The following is an 18,968-nucleotide window of genomic DNA, read 5'->3' as shown; positions in this document are numbered from 1 at the left end:
AAAAATGACATATTATTTGCCTTCATTCTGAGTTGGATTTCCAAGGCCAGAATTCCAGGGCTCTCATGCTTCCTCCTGGATAGTTTTCTTACTATCTAGTTGACCTCCAACCAAGTGCATGGTTGTTCTTGGACTTTAACCTCATGTTAGGGCAAGCAAAGTAGGATCTTTTGCTGTTTATATTTTAGTATCATCAAGAAGTGTAATGCCTCTATTTGTTCCAAGATCCATGGTCATTTAGATTGTAAGCTTAAGAATCCTGGAAGGGTGGATTGTAAGGGCAAGCATACTTTTTTTTTCAGACAATCAAGTGCCTCTGATTGAATCCTGCCTTTATCAACTAAGAGTTTTTACTAGGAGTAAAGTACAGAAACAAGAGTTTCTTTAACTGGATATGCATTTGTACTGTTAATGTGATTAATAATCTTCCCCACCCATTAATGGGCATGCCCTTTAAGGGAGTTTGATTAGGGAAGATTTGTAAGAAGGCCCATACCTTTTGTTTATGAGGCACTGGTTCCCAAGGATTGGGATGCCCTCTGGCTCTTAAAAAGGTATAACTACTGAGAGGGTGAGATTTTGCTTTGGAGCTTAGTTTTTGGAAGAAGTTTTATGTGCCAGACTAGACTCTGGGAAGCCACTAAGGAGCCCCCCCCTGGCTTTGAAAGCCCAGATGTTGGTTCTTCCCTCTGGCAACTATGGTTAGACAGTTGGACCTGTCTGTTCATTTGTGATATATGTATTGCTTATGTCACACAGTTTGGAAGCACTGTCTGTTGATTTCTTGAACTAAGTGAATGATATATGTGCTTGATTAAAGGAAATCATTAACCCCTCAAAAGTTGCCTTTCCTTTTAGAAAAGCAGATTAAAGAGCCTGTGACAGCAGCCCCCCCACCTCAGTATATGTTGGGGTACTTACTGATACACCTCATGCCTTGAATATCTCTTAGAATAATGAAACGTTCCTTCTAGAGGAGACTTTGCAAGTTATTTAGTCTGCCCCTCCCGTTTCCCAGGTGAAGGTAGGCAAGTGAGGGCTGATGATGTTTAAGGATTTGCTTAGGTAGCTCACGGTATAAAGAATGATCCAAGTACCTTGGATCTTCCCATTGTGCCACACTGATTCTCTTAATATATAAGTAAAACTATTTCAATTTAAAACATAGTTTAGAGCAAGATATCAGCACAGTACTGACAACATTAAAAGAAATACACAAATGTGACATCATCAGGATTCCTGTCAGAATTTAATGACCAGAAGGCAGTTTGGCATAGTGGGAAAAGAGTGCTTGCTTGGAAGTCAAAGGATCCAAGTTCCAGTCATGTTCTGATGCCTGTTCCCTCTAAGAACTGCCTGAACCTGGAAATCCCTTCACCTGACTTCATTTTCTTAATTTATAAAAGGAGTTGAGTTAGAGTAGATTGTCTTTGAACTCCTTAATACCTCTGCATCCTTCTTCCTTCCAATGCATATCTGTTTCTGCTCTTCATAATTATTGCTTGTCTTTTCCCCAATTTTTATAAAATATTTGTTTAGTCAATGCTGTGTAATAAATAAAGGATAGGCAGTGTGATATGGTGGGTAGAGACCTGAGCTTAGAGCTGGGAAGTCCTGGGAAAATCCTGCCTCTCTGTGAACTATACTGTAAACTATAAATTGGTGGAGAGGTGTTATCTGCATCAGTAGAATGAATTCCCCATACCAGTTAAGTTGCAGATCAAGTCTCTGTGCTAATCATGGTTCTTTCCTTTCTCATTTGTGGACCTCAGTGTGCTCTTTTGTAAATGTGAGTGTCCAACGAGAAGATCCCAAATGTCCTTTCTTTCTCTGTGACTTCTCCTACCTCCAAAAGAATAGAAAGATATAAAACCTTACTGACCTGTAGCAAAACATAGGGAACTGAGAGAACATCTGTATTTCAAACAGCTTTTAAAAAGATTGTAAGCCCTGCAAAGCCCTGTAGTTGAGGTAGCTTGCATACACAGGTCCAGGTACTGAATGACTGAAAGGACTCAGGACAATGGAATGGGATGTCTACCAAACAGCAGAATGTCAACTTGCTATTTCTGTCTGAAATGATAAATAAATGAAAAAGGAAGAATTTCCCTGGTGCTGGGGGATACAACAAATTACTTCTGAGCATGTGGCATGAGGCCAGAATAATGAATCCTAAATTTTATGAGAATCTACCTCGAAGGTTAGTTGAGGCTCGTAAGCAGTGATCAACTGCTCCTTTAAGAGCTATTATGTCACATAATTTACTCTAGTCTTATTATTGATTTTAATATGAATTTCCTACCTTTCCCCTTTTACCTCTAACACTGAAACCTCTGGGATTCTGTGAATTTCACTTGATTTGTTAACACATGTCACTACTTAGAAGGATCCATGCTTTCAAAGCATCACAATGTCAGTGGAAAGGGACCTTAGTGGCCATTGATTCCATCCATATCTGAAAAAAATCTTTTCTACAAATTACCTAACAAAGTCATTCAGCTTCTGTTGGAAAACATCTAATGGGAGGACAAATTTCTTCAGAAACAGCAAATTCTATAGTTCCATAGCTCTAATTATCAGAGGATTTTTCTTTAAGTTTTTACAACCTGCATCCTCTGTCTCTGGTTTTGCTCTTGGGAGCCAAGAAGAGCAAGGCACAATCTGCCTCTGCAGATTGAAACCTATCTATACATTCTCATTCTTTTCAATTCACATCTATGTCTTTTAAAATAAACAAAAAACAGTCCTTCATAGATAGTGAATGCAAAGTATTAGAACCTTTCCTTTCATTCTTTTAATATTTTGTAATTATTTTCTGTGGGTCCAACTTTGAGCTCTTTAGAAAGATTTATAACCAGACTGATTCCTTTTTTTAGTCCATTGTAGCATCATAGATTTACAGCTAAAGATTTCTTTAATTGGAATATAGTCATAGTTCACTCTTTCTAAAAGATCGTTATCATCATAGGTTCATAGTGTTAAAATAGGAAAGGACCTTATTATTCACCCAGATGGATAAAATCATTTGTTCAAAGTCATAAAGGTTAGATCATAGACCAATGGCTGTAAGGGCTTTAGGAACCTTTTTGTTCACCCCCCTTAGTTGAGAAATCTGAGATCTAGAGAGGTTAAATAATTTCCTTAGTGTCTGAGGAATGTTTTAAACTCAGATCTCGCTGACTTCCAATCTAGTACTTTATTCACTATATCATTCTATCTATAATAAGGAGCAGAGCCAGGATTCAAATACAGTTCCTGTGACATCAAATCCCTTGGAAATTTTTTTTTCATATTTCTTTACTTCTGCTGCAACTGAATAAATCCTTTTATATCCTAGAGATTATGCCTCATAATATTTTTCACAGACAAATCATCCTATATAATATCTCATAGACTATTTATCCCCACCACATATTTCTAGTGCCTTTGGGGTTACCTGAATTGTTTTTTATTCCTTGGAGATTATGGTATTCCATGATTCATGGCTATTAAACAGCACCTTGAAAGTATTAGTGTTAAAAAGATGAGCTATTTGTTTCAGAGAATAGCTTAGTAGTACTGATAGTGCTATGTAGTCTCCCAGGTGTAATATAGCCTGCTCTCCTACTCCTATTCAATTCTGGGTTCAAATACTTTCCATTTGCAGTATGTGTCCCAGATGCATGTACTGATGAACTATATATGTAGCAAACAGGCTGTCCATCTGACTGTATGACATAATTTGAGCAATATGCATGTCTTGTCTACTTATTTTTTTCCCATGTGGCTAATCTCGGATGAGAGCCTATGGATCTCACTGAGAACCACCTGTCATTTTCTGGGATGATGCAAGCAGTGCATTGCCACCAATCATCTAGTAACATCTAGAGAAACTCCACAACTAGAGAGGTCCCATATTCTGTTTCAATTTGGCACAGGACCCTATCAAGGTAGTTCAAGGCAAATTTCCCTGTTTTATACTTCACTTGATATTGAGCATCAGATAATTTTTTGAACAAGCTCAGCTTCCTGGTTGCATCAATCAAGGAATCTTATATTATCTTAATTAGCATGTATATTAGGGGCACCTTGTTGGATGATGACCTTTAACACTGCATTTTTCTTTATGGTATTAAATGATTTTTCACAAAATCAACCACAAAAAGAAGGAAAAAATCAAATAAGAGTAATTGACATATTGGATATTCTAGTTGATTTTGATTAGTATAGATTTTTTTAAAATCAGATCAGTGATTTTAATCAATATAGACAACTCCCTTTACCTATGCTAATTGGTAACTGTTCTGAAAATTTTAATTTTAATAAAGTTGCTTTTTTAATAGAATTAAAGGCTAAATAACTTGATGAAGAATATGCAGTTAGTATGTGTTACAGCCAAGACTCCAAACTAGATCTCTGATTGAGTCCAATTCTCTGTCCACTGTACCACACCATGTCTTAGTACAGGAACAGCTCTTAAATGTCAATCAGTCAGTCAACTAATATTAATCAAGCACCTACAGTGTGCTAGTCATTATGCTAATTGATAGGGATACAAAGAAATGCCAAAAGCAACAACAACCCATTTCCCAAGGAACCTGAAGTCCAATGGAGGAGATGACATCCAGACAACTATATACAAATAAGGTATTTTCAGGATAAATTGCAGGTAATCTCATAAGGAAAGTCATCAGATTATTTTATACTGATCCTGGAGGAAATAGGGGGCCACTGGAGTTTATTGAAGGATGGGGGAGGGTAGTTGCAGGCAGATTTGGGCTTAAGGAAGATCAGTTTGACAGCTGAGAAAAACATGGAATGGTTTGGGGAGAGACTTGTGATAGTGAGATTTACTGGCAGATTATTGCAGCAATCTAGGTGTGAGGGGATGGGAGTCTGCATCAGAGTTGTGTCACCACCCTAAGAAGGTGATGTATACACCCAGAGAGAAGGTGATATTTATCAAAGATACAAAGGAAGAAATGACAGACCTTCCCCACTGATTAAGTATAAAGGATAAGTGAGAGAGAGTAGTCAAGGATGACACCAAGTTTTTGAGTCTGAAACATGGTAGTACCTCAACAATGGTAGAGAAATAAGGAAGATGGTAGGCTTTGAGTAGGAAAGTTAATATGTTCAGTTTTGGACATGTTAAGATATCTATTAGACATCCAGTTCAAGATATTTAATAGTTCAAGATTTGAGACTGGAGTTTTGGAGCAAGATTAGAGATGGACAAGTATTTCTAAGGGTCATTTGTGGTTTTTTAAAATGTTTATTTAATTTTAGTTTTCAACATTCATTTCCACAAAATTTTGAGTTCAAAATTTTCTCCCCATTGCTCCCCTGCCCCACCCCAAAACATGATGCATTTTGATTACCCCTTCCCCTAATCTGCCCTCCCTTCTATTACACCCCACCATTCCCTCATTCCCATCTTCTCTCTTGTCTTGTAGGGCAAGATAAAATTCCACACCCCATTACCTGTATTTCTTATTTCCCAGTTGTATACAAAAACAAATCTCAATGTTCTTTCCTAAAACTTTGAATTCCAACTTTTCTTCCTTCATCCCTCCCCACCCATCCCCATTGAGAAGGCAAGCAATTCAATATAAGCTATATATGTATAGTTTTGGAAACAACTTCTGTAATAGTCATGTTTTGTAAGACTAATTATGTTTGCTCCATCCTATCCTTCCCCCCCATTTGTTCTATTCTCTCTTTGGACCTTGTCCCTCCCCAAAATGTTTACTTCTAAGTCCTCCCTCCTCTCATTATCCCTCCCTCATGTCATCCCACTCACCCTTTTTATCCCCTTCTCCCCTACTTTTCTGTAGTGTAAGATGGATTTTCATACCAAATTGAGTGTGCATGTTATTCCTTCCTGAAGGCAAATGTGATGAATGTAAACTTTACTTTTTCTCTCTCACCTCCCGTCTTTACCCCTCCATTGAAAAAGCTTTTACTTGCCTCTTTTATGAGAGATAATTTGTCCCATTCCATTTCTCCCTTTCTCCTCCCAATATATACCTCTCTCACCCCTTAATTTTATTTTTTTAGATATACCTTCCTATTCAACTCACCCTGTGTTCTCTGTGTGTGTGTGTGTAACTACCCAAGTACTGAGAAAAGTTTCAAGAGTTACAAATATTATCTTTCTGTATAGGAATGTAAACAGTTCAGCTTTAGAAAGTCCCTTATGATTTTTCTTTCCTGTTTACCTTTTCCTGTTTTTCTTGATTCTTGTGTTTGAAAGTCACATTTTCTATTCAGCTCTGTTCTTTTCATCAGGAATGCTTGAAAGTCCTCTATTTCATTGAATGACGATTTTCCCCCCTGAAGTATTATACTTAGTTTGGCTGAGTAGGTGATTCTTGGTTTTACTCCTAGTTCCTTTGACTTCTGGAATATCATATTCCAAGCCCTCTGATCCCTTAATGTAGAAGCTGCTAGATCTTGTGTTAACCTGATTATATTTCCACAGTACTCGAATTGTTTCTTTCTAGCTGCTTGTAATATTTTCTCCTTGACCTGAGAACTCTGGAATTTGGCTATAATATTCCTAGGAGTTTCTCTTTTTGGATCTCTTTCAGGAGGTGATTGGTGAATTCTTTCAATATTTATTTTGCCCTCTGGTTCTAGAATATCAGGGCAGTTTTCTTTGACAATTTCATGAAAGATGATGTCTAGGGTCTTTTTTTTGATCATGGCTTTCAGGTAGTCTCATAATTTTTAATTAATTAATTAATCTCCTGGATCTATTTTCCAGGTCAGTTGTTTTTCTAGTGAGATTTTTTCACATTATCTTCCATTTTTAGATTCTTTTGGTTTTGTTTTATAATTTCTTGGTTTCTCATAAAGTCATTAGTTTCCATCTGCTCCATTCTAATTTTTAAAGAACTATTTTCTTCAGTGAGCTTTCAAACCTCCTTTTCCATTTGGCTAATTCTGCTTTTTAAAGCATTCTTCTCTTCATTGACTTTTTAGACCTCTTTTGCCAATTGAGTTAGCCTATTTTAAAAGGTGTTATTTTCTTCAGCATTTTTTTGGGGTCTCCTTTAGCAAACTGTTAACTTGCTTTTCATGATTTTCTTGCATTGCTCTCATTTGTCTTCATAATTTTTCCTCCACCTTTCTTTCTTGATTTTCAAAATTCTTTTCAAGCTCTCTCATGGCCTGAGACCATTACATATAAATTTTGGAGACTTCGATGATAAGCATTGTTCTTCCTCATTTGGCTGCATGGAAGAAAATACCTGTTGATCAAGAAAGTAACCTTCTATAGTGTTATTTTTTTTTCCCAGCCAGTTACTTGACTTTTGAGTCCTTTGTCAAGAAGGAGGTATGCTCTGGGGACCTGTAAGTTCTCAGTTCCTCCAAGGTGGCACAATCAAGGGAGAGAAGTTTACTCCTCTCTTGATCTGTGCCCTGGTCTGGGAGCTACCAAAGCTTTTCTTCCCGGGATCTGCAAGTAGAATTCCCTTTCCAGTTCTTCAACCAGCTCCACCATGCCAGCCAGCACTCTTTCTCACCCCCAGGCTCACCACTCAGGGCTGAGATCCAGATAAGTGGCTTAATTCCCTCAGGGGCCTTAAACCGAGGGCTCCAAAAATGGACATTGTTGCTGCTACCACCACCACTGCCACTGCCACCTGGGGCTGGGACTAGAGGAGGAACCTGCTCCCTTCTCACCCGGGTAAAAAAAAACAAACTTTCTCACTGACCTTTGAAGCTGTCTTTGGCATTTGTAGGTTGAGAGATCTGACAGCCCCAGCTGTTGCTGAGGATTTCTCCCCTGAGGCCTGTTCCAATCCTGTTCCTGCCATTGCCATGCTACAAAGGCTGGACTGAGCTCTGTGGGCTGTGCTCTGCTTCACGCCCCATGCCATAGACCTTTCCTATTGACCTTCCAAGCTACCTTGGGCTGGAAATCTCTTTCACTCTGTCATTTTGTGGCTTCTGTTGCTCTAGAATTTGTTTATAGTCATTTTTTACAGGTATTTTTTTGGCTATGGAGGAAGAGCTAGAGTATGTGTGTCTTTCTACTCTGCCATCAGCTCTGCCTCTAGTCATTTGTACTGAAATGATAGTTGAAAGTGTAAGATTTGATAAAATCACCAAGTGAAATAGTATAGAGGACAAGAAGAGGGACAAAGAGAGAGTTCAGTTGAAGAATTTTAGGGCTCAGAAAAAATGGAGATGTGGTTGAAATTCTTCCTCTAGCTCCAATAAGGCTAACCTTTAGCAAAATTTCAAGGAAGGCTAATCCCCTTTGACCCTGACTACTAATCTTCAGTGTTCTCTTGTTTTCTTCTAGCCACTTGGGGCATGGAATTTTGAATTAAGAAATCAGTATTGAGATAGATACCAGAGTGGATTCAATTTCCCAGTCATCCAAACTGAAAGTTCTAAAAAATCTTAGGAAATTCACAAGACAAAATCTCTATGGCAACTCTAGTCACAAACACAGAGCATCTGTATCACTATTCTCTGTTTTATCAATGTTAAAGCTTTGCCACCAGACCCATGCAATGAAAGTAATTTTCATAATTAAAGAAATTCATCAGTTTCTTGAACAATCAAGCCCTACTATGATGTAATATGGTATAGCAGAAACAAAGCTGGATGCTACAGTTAAAAAGGTGCTAGCTCTGGGTTCAAATCTTGCCTCTGACACTACCTCTAAGAGGTAGAGCTTATCACTTAATCTCCCTGGGCCACAGTTTCCTTATTTGTAAAATGAGGGCATTGAACTGGATGACCTCCAAATTTCCTTCCTGTTCTAAATCAGTGATTCTATGAGTATGTCAATGGGTGGTAGCAAGACATGACCATGTTCATTTTGCTTACATCCTGTGTAGACATAATAATAGTAATTAATAATAATTATTATCTACCATTTTATAGCACCTACTATGTGCTATGTGATAAGCATTTTAAAAATATTTCATTTGACCTTCTCACAAACTCTGGAAGGTAGGTACTATTATAATTCTCATTTTATACTTGAAGAAACTGAGACAAACAGAAGTTCAATTACTTGTCCAAGGTCATGTAACTAATAAGTTCCTGAAGCTGAATTTGAACTCAGTTTTTCCTGACTCCAATCAAAACACTCTATCCAAGGTACCACATAGATTCCTTGCAAACAAAGCATTTTAGAATGCTTCCTTCTTTTTTCTCCTGTCATATCTCTTTTTTCCCTCCTTTCCCCTTCTTTCTCTTTCCATCTCAGTCTCTCCCCTTTTAACCCCTTCTACCATTCTTCCTTGTATGAACATATTACCACATATTTGAAATTTTGATTACATTTGAATACATTGTTCAACATTTAGCTAATTGTTCTTTTTTACTAAAAATGTATTTCCCATTTCATTTTTTGGGTATTGGTGATTACTTTTGGCTTATTTAAAAAATTCCTTTATTACCAGAGTCCTGGTATCATATAATGAAAAGAAATGTAACTGGAGAGAGGGTTTCGAGAAATCAGGATTCTCATCTTGACTTTCCATTAATTGTGATATTGCAATAACTCATCTCTTGGGGTGTAGTAGTGGATAAAAATGTTTAACTTAGAGTCAGACAAAGCTGGATTCAAGTGTAGCCTCTGTCCCTTAGTCATTTTATTACCATGGACAAGTCACTGCAATTCTCTTTGTAATAGTTTTTTTTGTTTTTGTTGCTTTTAGTCTTTCTTACCTAAAATTGGAAATAAAAATAAACACACATCTAGTACATACCTGACAAGGTTGATGAGAGGTTTGAACGAGATAGTGAGTTTGTTCTTTGCAAACTTTAAAGGGCTTTAAATTCCACTTGTAGTAATCATCAATGTCATCATATCATATGTAAAAGGAATAGGTAGGTTAATTTCATAGATCCTTTCCATTAAAAAAAAAACAATAAAATTCTTTTTTAATTAAGAGAAATGTATTTCCCTCCCTCTTACCTCATCTCATTTTTAAAGAAGAAAAATAGATTATTTTTAACAAATGTGCATAGTCAAACAAAATAAGTTATTTCATTAGCCTTCCCCCTCACCCCAACTGTCTTATTCTATAGCCTGAATCTCTACATCCTGAAAATCTCCATTATGATATTGATAGCATACTTCACCAAATGGTCAGTAAACAGTTCTTAAAGTAGAACTCATCTGAAAATGTATTAGCTTTTTTTCCCTACTCTGGTATAGATTTCTATTACATACTTCAGGAATTGTTGGTTTTTATTCAGAATATTTCTTTCACAGCAAAGCTCAGAACTTAGTGCCACATTGGACCCTTGCTAGGATGTCTGAGGCTCTAGCAGCCTAAGGCTGGATTTAGGAGCTCTTGGTTGAGGCCATTGGAGTCAGGCCATTTGTCCCAGCCAGATGGGACTGAGTTGGACCAGGGCCTCTTGGAACTCAACAAAGCTGTTCCACCTAAAGGGAAAGTACTGCTGGACTGCACACAGCACTTCTGAGCTCAGGTAGGGAGTCCCACCTGCATTCAGGTCCCTGTACTTAGTTCTAGACTTGTCCTAGCTTGTCTGTCCCAGGATTTCCTCAGTACTCCAAAGGTTCTTCTGTGGCTTCCTCAGGTGAGTGAGGGAGTCTGACAGTGATTCTTTCTATCGCTGTTAGAATTTTTCATCTGTAGATTCCAGTGTGTTGTTTTTGTAGAATCAGGGATCCTCCATGTCCTGATATCTTTCTTCCAGAGGTTATTCTTATGGGTCACCTCAATTACTGTCAAACCTGGCTAATTCTCTGTTGCAAACCTTATAAGGACAGATGACTGGTCAGTTGCAGCTCTAACACTAAATTTTCTGGAACTCTTAAACTTAGTTTATTTGTATTATAACATAAAATTGTCATCTCCCAAGGAAATGTCATGTTAAAAAAAATCTACCAATAATGGGAAGACATCAAAATCATCTCCTCCAAGAAATGATGACACCAGACTATAACATATAATTCTTTCAAAGAACATGTTAGTGATATTGCAATAAGAATTCTGTTCTTGCCATCATGTTCTCTAGTTGGATAATACTGGCAGTCAGTACAATCATTTGCTCACATGGATCTATTTTGATTTGATAAATCCTAGGCCTAACATTTTAAGAAGTTTGGCTTCATTATTAGAGAGTATTTAGGAATTTTCAAACATTGTGCCTATGCTATTTGGTTGGGAAATAGTTGTTTTGTTGTTTGTTTTTTTTTTTTATTTAGGAAGCAGTATAACAGAAAAGACTTGGCTGGGAGTCAGGAGTCCTGGATTCCAATTCTGGTTCTGCTATTAACTTACTATGTTATTTTCATGAAGTCATTTAACTGTTTTAAGGGTCAGTTTCCTTCCTTGATGGTTTCTAACATCCCTTTTCTGGCTCTAATATTCTGATTCTGTCCATTCTGAACCAATGCCTGAACAGAATTTCATGTCAAACTTTACCCTAAAAGTCATTCCTCTGAGATTAAATGCCATTTTATCATTGTTGCTAGGCTCTTTTCCGCTTTGGCCAAGCAGAATTTTATCACTATTGGTACATTATCCCCAGAGGAAGCATAATTGAAACGGAGATAGACAAATGAATTGATGGTTGTATTTGTCTTCTCAGTGATTGCAAAGTATAGCTTGCCTGTGCATTCTTCTCCCATGTACTTGATTAGAGGGGCTGCCCTGATGGCCTCTCTGGGGCCAAGGACTTGAAACAGGTATTTAACACTGCGGTCTCCAATTCCACAAGAGGTCGCCAATGTAGGCATTGCTATGGATAAATTTAGATGACATCCCTTTCATCACTGTTCCACAAATTATGAGATTCAGTGCTGAAATTACAGGGTGCTGACCTGTTCTTTTGTGCTATGTGGGTGGCTTCACTGATTCTAAAAATAAATATTTGCCTTTGTTATTTTAACTACTTTCTTTAAAAAAGTTTCTCTTACTGATTTCAATATCATAGGACCATAGGGAGGTAACTAGGGGAGTGACTCCCATCCTATTGACTTAATTGTTATTTTGCCTGGACCTGTGATTTCTTTGACATAGAGAGCTACCAGAGAAGAATATCCTCTAACCATGGAGAACAGCATTCTCTGAGACTTACAGTCTCAGAGAATTGCATCTAAGATCGCAGTAAATAAGTTCATTTTTCTCATAAATTTAAGTCTTACATAGATAAAGTGACTTTTCCAAGATTATTATGAACTAATTATAGATCAAGAACTAGAACCCAGGTCTTTGGACTGTTCATCCAGTTTGCTGCTCCACCAATTTGGACATGCCTTAATGATGACTAACTAGTGTAGTTTTATTTCAAGCATAGACTAATGCCTATGCCCATCCAGAGAGAAACTCTGCAAATGAATTGGTCTGGTGGTAGATGTAGAATGATGAGTGAAAAGCCTATATGAAGTGTGAAATCCTTTTCCAGTGCTTAGTGAATTCTTGGTATACTTGGTTTTTATATTAAGGATTTCTGTTTTGATCAGTATGTACAATCCCAATCCATCTATAATCATATGTCTTAGTCACTCAAAACTAAGTTAACTAGCTTGTTCACATTAACACAACTGGTTGAGCTATCAAGGTTGAAATTGGAACCCATGTCTTCTAGAAATGACATTATGCTGCTCCAGTGCTTTAATTTAAGTTAAAAACAAAGACTCTTAAAGGAAGGAAGGAAGGAAGGAAGGAAGGAAGGAAGGAAGGAAGGAAGGAAGGAAGGAAGGAAGGAAAGAAGGAAAAAATCTTCAGTGGAAACATGGAAATGTTGAGATGGGAGATGGTAATGGAAGAGATCAGCAGAAGGATTTCCTCCTTTTATGCTATTTAACTTGAATTCTCATTAGGTTCCCAGTGTCACTGCTGCCATTTTAGTTTTCATATGGCTTTGATTCACACTGTCTATTTTGCCCCTCACAGCTGCATTCTGTGGCAGGTAGGGAAGTCATCAATATCCGTATCAGTGTCTTCCATACTCTGGAGAAAGAATGCTGAGAGTGATTTTTATTTGCCAAAGATCACAAAGCTGGGAAGCAGCAGAACCAGTATGTGAACCCAGCTCTTTCCCCTTCAGAGCTAATGCTTTTACCACTGTTATATAGAAAAGTATAGATGACATGGGTATTTCTTAAAAAGAACAGTATTCTTTTTTCTTGAGATAATAAAAGACCAGGGGAACCTGCATTTGCTTGTGATCTCCCTGGGAATTAAACTAGGGCAAATTCAGTCCCTTAGCTTTTTAATAAGCCAAGCAAGTACTTAAGAATGAAGCCATACAAATCAGTTACCCACCATTTGGCATTTTTCTGCTGTTGCTGCTGCCTTTTAAGCTTAGTCATTTTTGCCCTATGCATTATCTTTTAATCACATACAACTGAGTATATCCATCAGTTGGCAGAGTATTAGATGCATGCCTATGTCCCTGGTACTAATACAGTGTATTAAAGATGATTATTCTTCTGTGTTGGCAGGGATTGGGAATATGGGCTTGTTTGCCATTGTTGTTAAATCCTCCGAAGTCAATTGCTAATTATAAGAGCTTGTAACTTTAGGGACTTCGCTGATGCATCCAATTGAACTGTCAGCTTTTTCAGGCTAGAATGGATATATAAAGAAGTTCCATCCTAATTACTTTAATTAATGAATGCTGAGATAAGGCAGCAAATAGAGAGAAATGCTGCAATGGAGTTACAGTATGATGGCAGGAGCTAAGTACAATATTGGATGGAACCTGCTTTTGGCAGTCATCTGCAAAATTCCTCAGGAAAAACCCAGGGGTATCTCCTGTGTACAGAGCACTGTGCTGAACTCAGTGGGGGATAAAACCAAAGCTTAAAAGGAAAATGGGAAAATACTTTCTAAACCAAAGAGCATTCTATAAATGTTACTATTAAGCTCCTTGAGATCCCCAATCTCAAGCAGTAATAGTGTCTATGTGTGTATGTATGTTAAGGAAATTATATATTTGGAATTGGATCCTAGATTTAGAAATGAGAAGTTCTAGTCCAACCCCTTCATTTTCTAGATGAGCAAACTGATGCCAAGAAGGTTGACTGGCTTGTCTGAGGTCACAGAGAAAGGCAATGTTTGAACTGAAGTCCATGGCCTCTAGATCAGCCTACTTTAATTTTTAAAAATATTTTTTCAAAGAATAAATATCTATTTTCTCCTCTTCTCACCTTATTCCCTCATTTACAAATTAAAAAAAAAACTCTTTTAAAATATGCATCACCAAGCAAAACAAATTCCTACGTTAGCCATACGCTTTATCACGCACCCTCCGAATCCTCATTTCTCTGTCCATAAGTGGGGATCCTGTTTCATCATCACTGCTCTAGAATCATAGTTGCTGACTATATTGATCAGAGTTTTTAAGTCTCTCAAAGGTTTCTGTCTTTAAAAAGCTGTTATTGTATGAATCATCTCTCTGCTTTTATTTACCTTACTATGCATCAGTTCATACAAGTCTTTTCAAGTATCTCTGAGATTATTTCTTCATCATCTTCATGAAGCACAGTATTATTCTATTACATTTAATATATTATAATAATTTCCTCAGCCATTTTCTAATTAATGGGGAGTGCTGCCCCCTTAGTTTTCAGTTATTTGCCTTAAAAAAGTCATAATTTTTTGTAAATATGGAATTTTTCCCTCTCTTTCTTTGAACTTTTTGGTGATATGAACCTACTTGTGGTATTGCTGGGTTAAAGTGTACACACATGTTAGTAACATTCACAAAAATTACAAATTTCCTTACAAAAAGGCTGGGTCAATTTACACCTCCATCAGTTAATGGACTTGTTTTCCTGAAGCCTTTTTAACTTTTGTTATTTTCTTTTCCTGTCAGCTTTGCCAACCTGGTGGTATGAGATGCTTTATTTAGTCTTTCCTGGTATTCTTTTCCATACAGTTTTTGAGATATTGGTTGTTTTCCTTAGAAAACTACCTATTAATATCCTTTGACTATTCCTCTGCTGGAGATAAGGCAGTGGTTCTTACTCTACTATAATATGCCACCTTTTCTCCACCCCCCCAAAAATTTTGATATCTTTTGTTTTTATATCAGCTTAATTTCCCAACATATCCCTTCCTTTCTGCCATCAAGAGAGCCCACTTTATAACAAAGAATTTTAAAAAGCAAGATTTCATTTTTAAAACAGGAAGAGAGGTACATTCTAATATCTCTTTTTCAGGGCCATGTTTGGTCATTGTAATTACACACTGTTCAGTTCTGATTTCTGTTACTGTTGTTTCCAGTTATATTGTTGTAGACATGTGATATATCATTTTTCCTGGTTTACCTAAGTAATAAAACTTCACTGACAGTCAATATGTACATGGACAATGCAATTCAAGATCAAAACAGTATATGAGCACCATAGTGGGAAGTCTAGACAATCAGGGAAATTGGAGTTGAAAGAAAAGAAGACTTATTCTGGACCTGGGAGAAAGTAAGGAGGAAACTATTATCCTGAATATATAAAAGGGTTGGGGGAAGGAGATATGGGCCTTTAAGAAGTCTAAAGGTTAATAAAAGTACCTTCTCTATTCCTTTGGAACCCATCCCACTCCCCTAAAGACACACATGCACACAAATGACCATCTCTCTATTCTGGAGTTTATGATATTAAAAATAAAATTAAATGCTAAATAAATATTCTAAGGAGTAGAGGAATAAGGATAGAAATTAACATTCTTTTTTCTGGCATTTTAAAGATCATGAAGTACTTTACTCACATCAGAATTGAAGTAGGTAGACCTAGGTTTACTATCATATCATTTCACACATAAGGAAACTGAGTCTCAAAGAAATAAAAGGACTTCATTATGGTGACTTTCCTACTAAGTCCTTGAATTAGAATTTGAACCCTAGTATCCCAATTCCCATTTTAATGATCATTAAACTACACTACTTTGTTTACAAATCATGACTGGATATATATATATATATATATATATATATATATATATATATATATATATATATATATATATATATATATATATATATATACACACATACATTTAAGTGTTTGTTCAGGCCAGAGTAGAAACCAAGCCATAAGCTTCCAGGGAAGATGTGGCTCATCTCTAGAGATTTAGCAGGCAATGGGAAAGTCACTCTGATAAGGTATGAGAACTCATTAAGAACAATTAGTTTAGTAGTAGGTATAAGGCAATTCAGGGACTGTTTTAAGGCAAATTTTTGAGCCAGCACCTATTTGTTTCTGTTACTTTCAGAGCCTCGAGACAGAATTGTCAGACCATGATGAGTTACTTGGTAACCACATATGTCAGTTGCATTTGGTGAAGTCTTGGACGTGAATTTCTTGTTCCCTTTGACATGTTCTGCTTTTTTTTTTTTTGTTTCTGTAGGTGTACCACAGATATTTCCTGATATATTTCCCATCTACTTCTGAACCTTCCAGTATATAAAAAAAAGTTTTTGAGACAAATTGGTAACAAAAACAGTCTGATAGTATATGCTGCATTATGGTACCTACAGAATATCATTTTTCCTTTAGAGAAGTGAAATATGTTTAATTATGTACACTCTGTAATTAAGATTGAGATTTTCTGAGTTCAACTGCCTTTTAGTTACGTATGTATGTATATATGTATACACACACACACACACACACTATATATGTATATATGTGTGTGTACGTATATATACTTTTTTCCCATTTGGGAGGAATAACCTAAAATTAGATTATGAATATTTGGTATATATTATATATCTGTATACGTATGCATGTATATAAAATATCCATTCATACACATTTGTAAATGCACATATATATGCAGCATGTATTATGAACTTCATAGATATATAACATTAATAAACATTTATTCATAAACAAGTATGTGAGAAATTCAGTAATTTTTCTCACATTTTTCCAAACTGTACCCCTTAATGAGTAGCCAATATCCAACACTTCCAAGAGTGTGCCAGTGTGCCAGTTTTAACACAGCCCCTCCAACGCTATTTCTGCCTTTTATAATAATTGCTTACTCTGTTGTTTTTTGTTTTGTTTTGAGTTTTTTTGTTTACTTTTTCCCCGAGATTTACTTCTCTAATCTCTTTCCCTCTACTCTCTCTCCTTACCTAAGAGATATCACATCTACTTGTAGAACTTCATACTACCTTTATTTTGAATATTTATGATTTTCTTTTAATTTAATTAATTTATTAATTAGGATTTCACCCACATAGGGCTTCTAAGCAAAATACTTTTAAGCAATAATTTACCATATAAATAGAACATACCATTGTTATTATTAGAGCTTAATTGCCTGTGATTCTGTTGAATACACTTTGTTTTGACTGATAACATACATGGTCTGTATATTAATGGAATCTAGAATGGTAGCGTTACTTAGAGTTTATGAATTCATCTAAGCTAGGCTGATTTATTTTCATTTTTACATAAAAGTGTTCTAATATTCTCTTCTCTAAATTAGTCATAAAAGAAAAATTAATATAAGACAAAAATATTAAGAAATTCACTAGAATATTGGGGGAAGAATAAAGGCATGCCCTAATTTACACAGTGTGTCATGGAAGCCAGGAAAGTTATATGATCGTGGTTGTATAGATTATGGTCTCAATCTTCTGATGGGAAACCTCTCCAAACATAACCATGTTCTTCCTTGGATAACTCATATGCTTTCTTTTATTGATCCCATCTTAAGAGGTTTTTTTGTTTTGTTTTGTTTGCTTTTCTTGGCTTGGTAGGAACAATAATACCTTCCACTACCTTGCGATAGCCTTCAAGAATGAAGAGTAAAAGTCGCAACATGAAGAAATGTAATAGTTGTTGTTGCTTAGTGGGTATTCCACATTTATATTCAAATTTTAATCAATACGTTTAAAATTTACTTTTTGAAACAACTATATTTTAACTTAAGGGCAGTATAATTCAACGTGTCTCCATCTTGTCCAGAATGCAATCATAAATTCATTTTCATCAATCAAATATATATTTTAATTTTAAAAAATCTTTGTATTAATAACTTTCCATTTTTATTATACCCTCCTTTTTGGGGGGAGAGTCATAAATATCTTATTTCCCCGTTATGCCTATAACTAATAATAGGTTAATATTTATATGGCGTTTATTACCTGCCAGGAGCTACATGCTAAGTGCTTTATAATTATTATCTCATTTAATCCTCACAACAATTCTGAGAGGGAGGTTATATTATTATCCTTATTTTGTAAATGAGGAAATTGAGGCAAAATTAGGGTCACATCTCTAGTAAATATCTGAGGCCTGATTTGAACTCAAGTCTTCCAGACTCTAGACCCAGTGCAACAGCATCTTGCTATTAATATTTAACATTTTATGAAACATTTCTGATTTATTCTTTGTTTTTATATTAGCTTCATTTATAAACATCCCTTTACATGTTTCCTTAGCCATGAAACTTTCCTTTGTAACAAAGAATAAAAGAAAGAGATAGGGAGGGGGAAACATTTGACTACTAGTGCAAGATCCTGGGTCAACAAATACGGTCATTTCTCCAAATTGCTTTCTCAAGATGTCTGCACAAAATCTTAGCTCCATCAGTAGTATTTTACTGTGTCTACCTTTCTACAACACTCCAAACACTGCTTGACCCTATAATGGTATCTTTGCCAGTTTGCCGTATGTGAGATGAAACTTCAGAGTTGCTTTCATTCATCCAACTTTTTTTAAGTGTCTACTGTATGTAAAAGTGTTGTGCTAGGCTCTGGAGATAAAAAAAAAAATAATCACACAAATCTATTCTAGGAAGTTACAATCCAATGAAAAGACAAATAACTTTCTAATGAGAATCACATCATGAGACTTTCTCAGACAACTTGAAAAAAAAGGCAGTCTACATCTATGATATTTCACTAATCTGTCAGTCTAAATAACCCTATCTAAAAATGAAATGAGTTAATGTCTCATTATATGATCTGAATGTACTCAGTGGTCACCTATCTCTTTTCAGTGTGCTCAGAAATCTATTTAA

The 18,968-nt window shown here is 36.1% G+C and overlaps 1 protein-coding gene across 3 annotated transcripts in view; it reads left to right on the top strand.

Annotated features, from left to right (window-relative positions):
* GRM7 (glutamate metabotropic receptor 7) overlaps nucleotides 1-18,968 on the top strand; it is a 1,016,657-nt gene that overhangs the window by 717,020 nt on the left and 280,669 nt on the right. The gene's annotated exons all lie outside the window — the stretch shown is intronic.

This window comes from Notamacropus eugenii, chromosome 3 (assembly GCF_028372415.1).
Source record: "Notamacropus eugenii isolate mMacEug1 chromosome 3, mMacEug1.pri_v2, whole genome shotgun sequence".
NCBI classification, from domain to species: Eukaryota; Metazoa; Chordata; class Mammalia; order Diprotodontia; family Macropodidae; genus Notamacropus; species Notamacropus eugenii.
The sequence above is the reverse complement of the archived record's forward strand: the minus strand, read 5'-3'. Positions and strand labels throughout refer to the sequence as shown.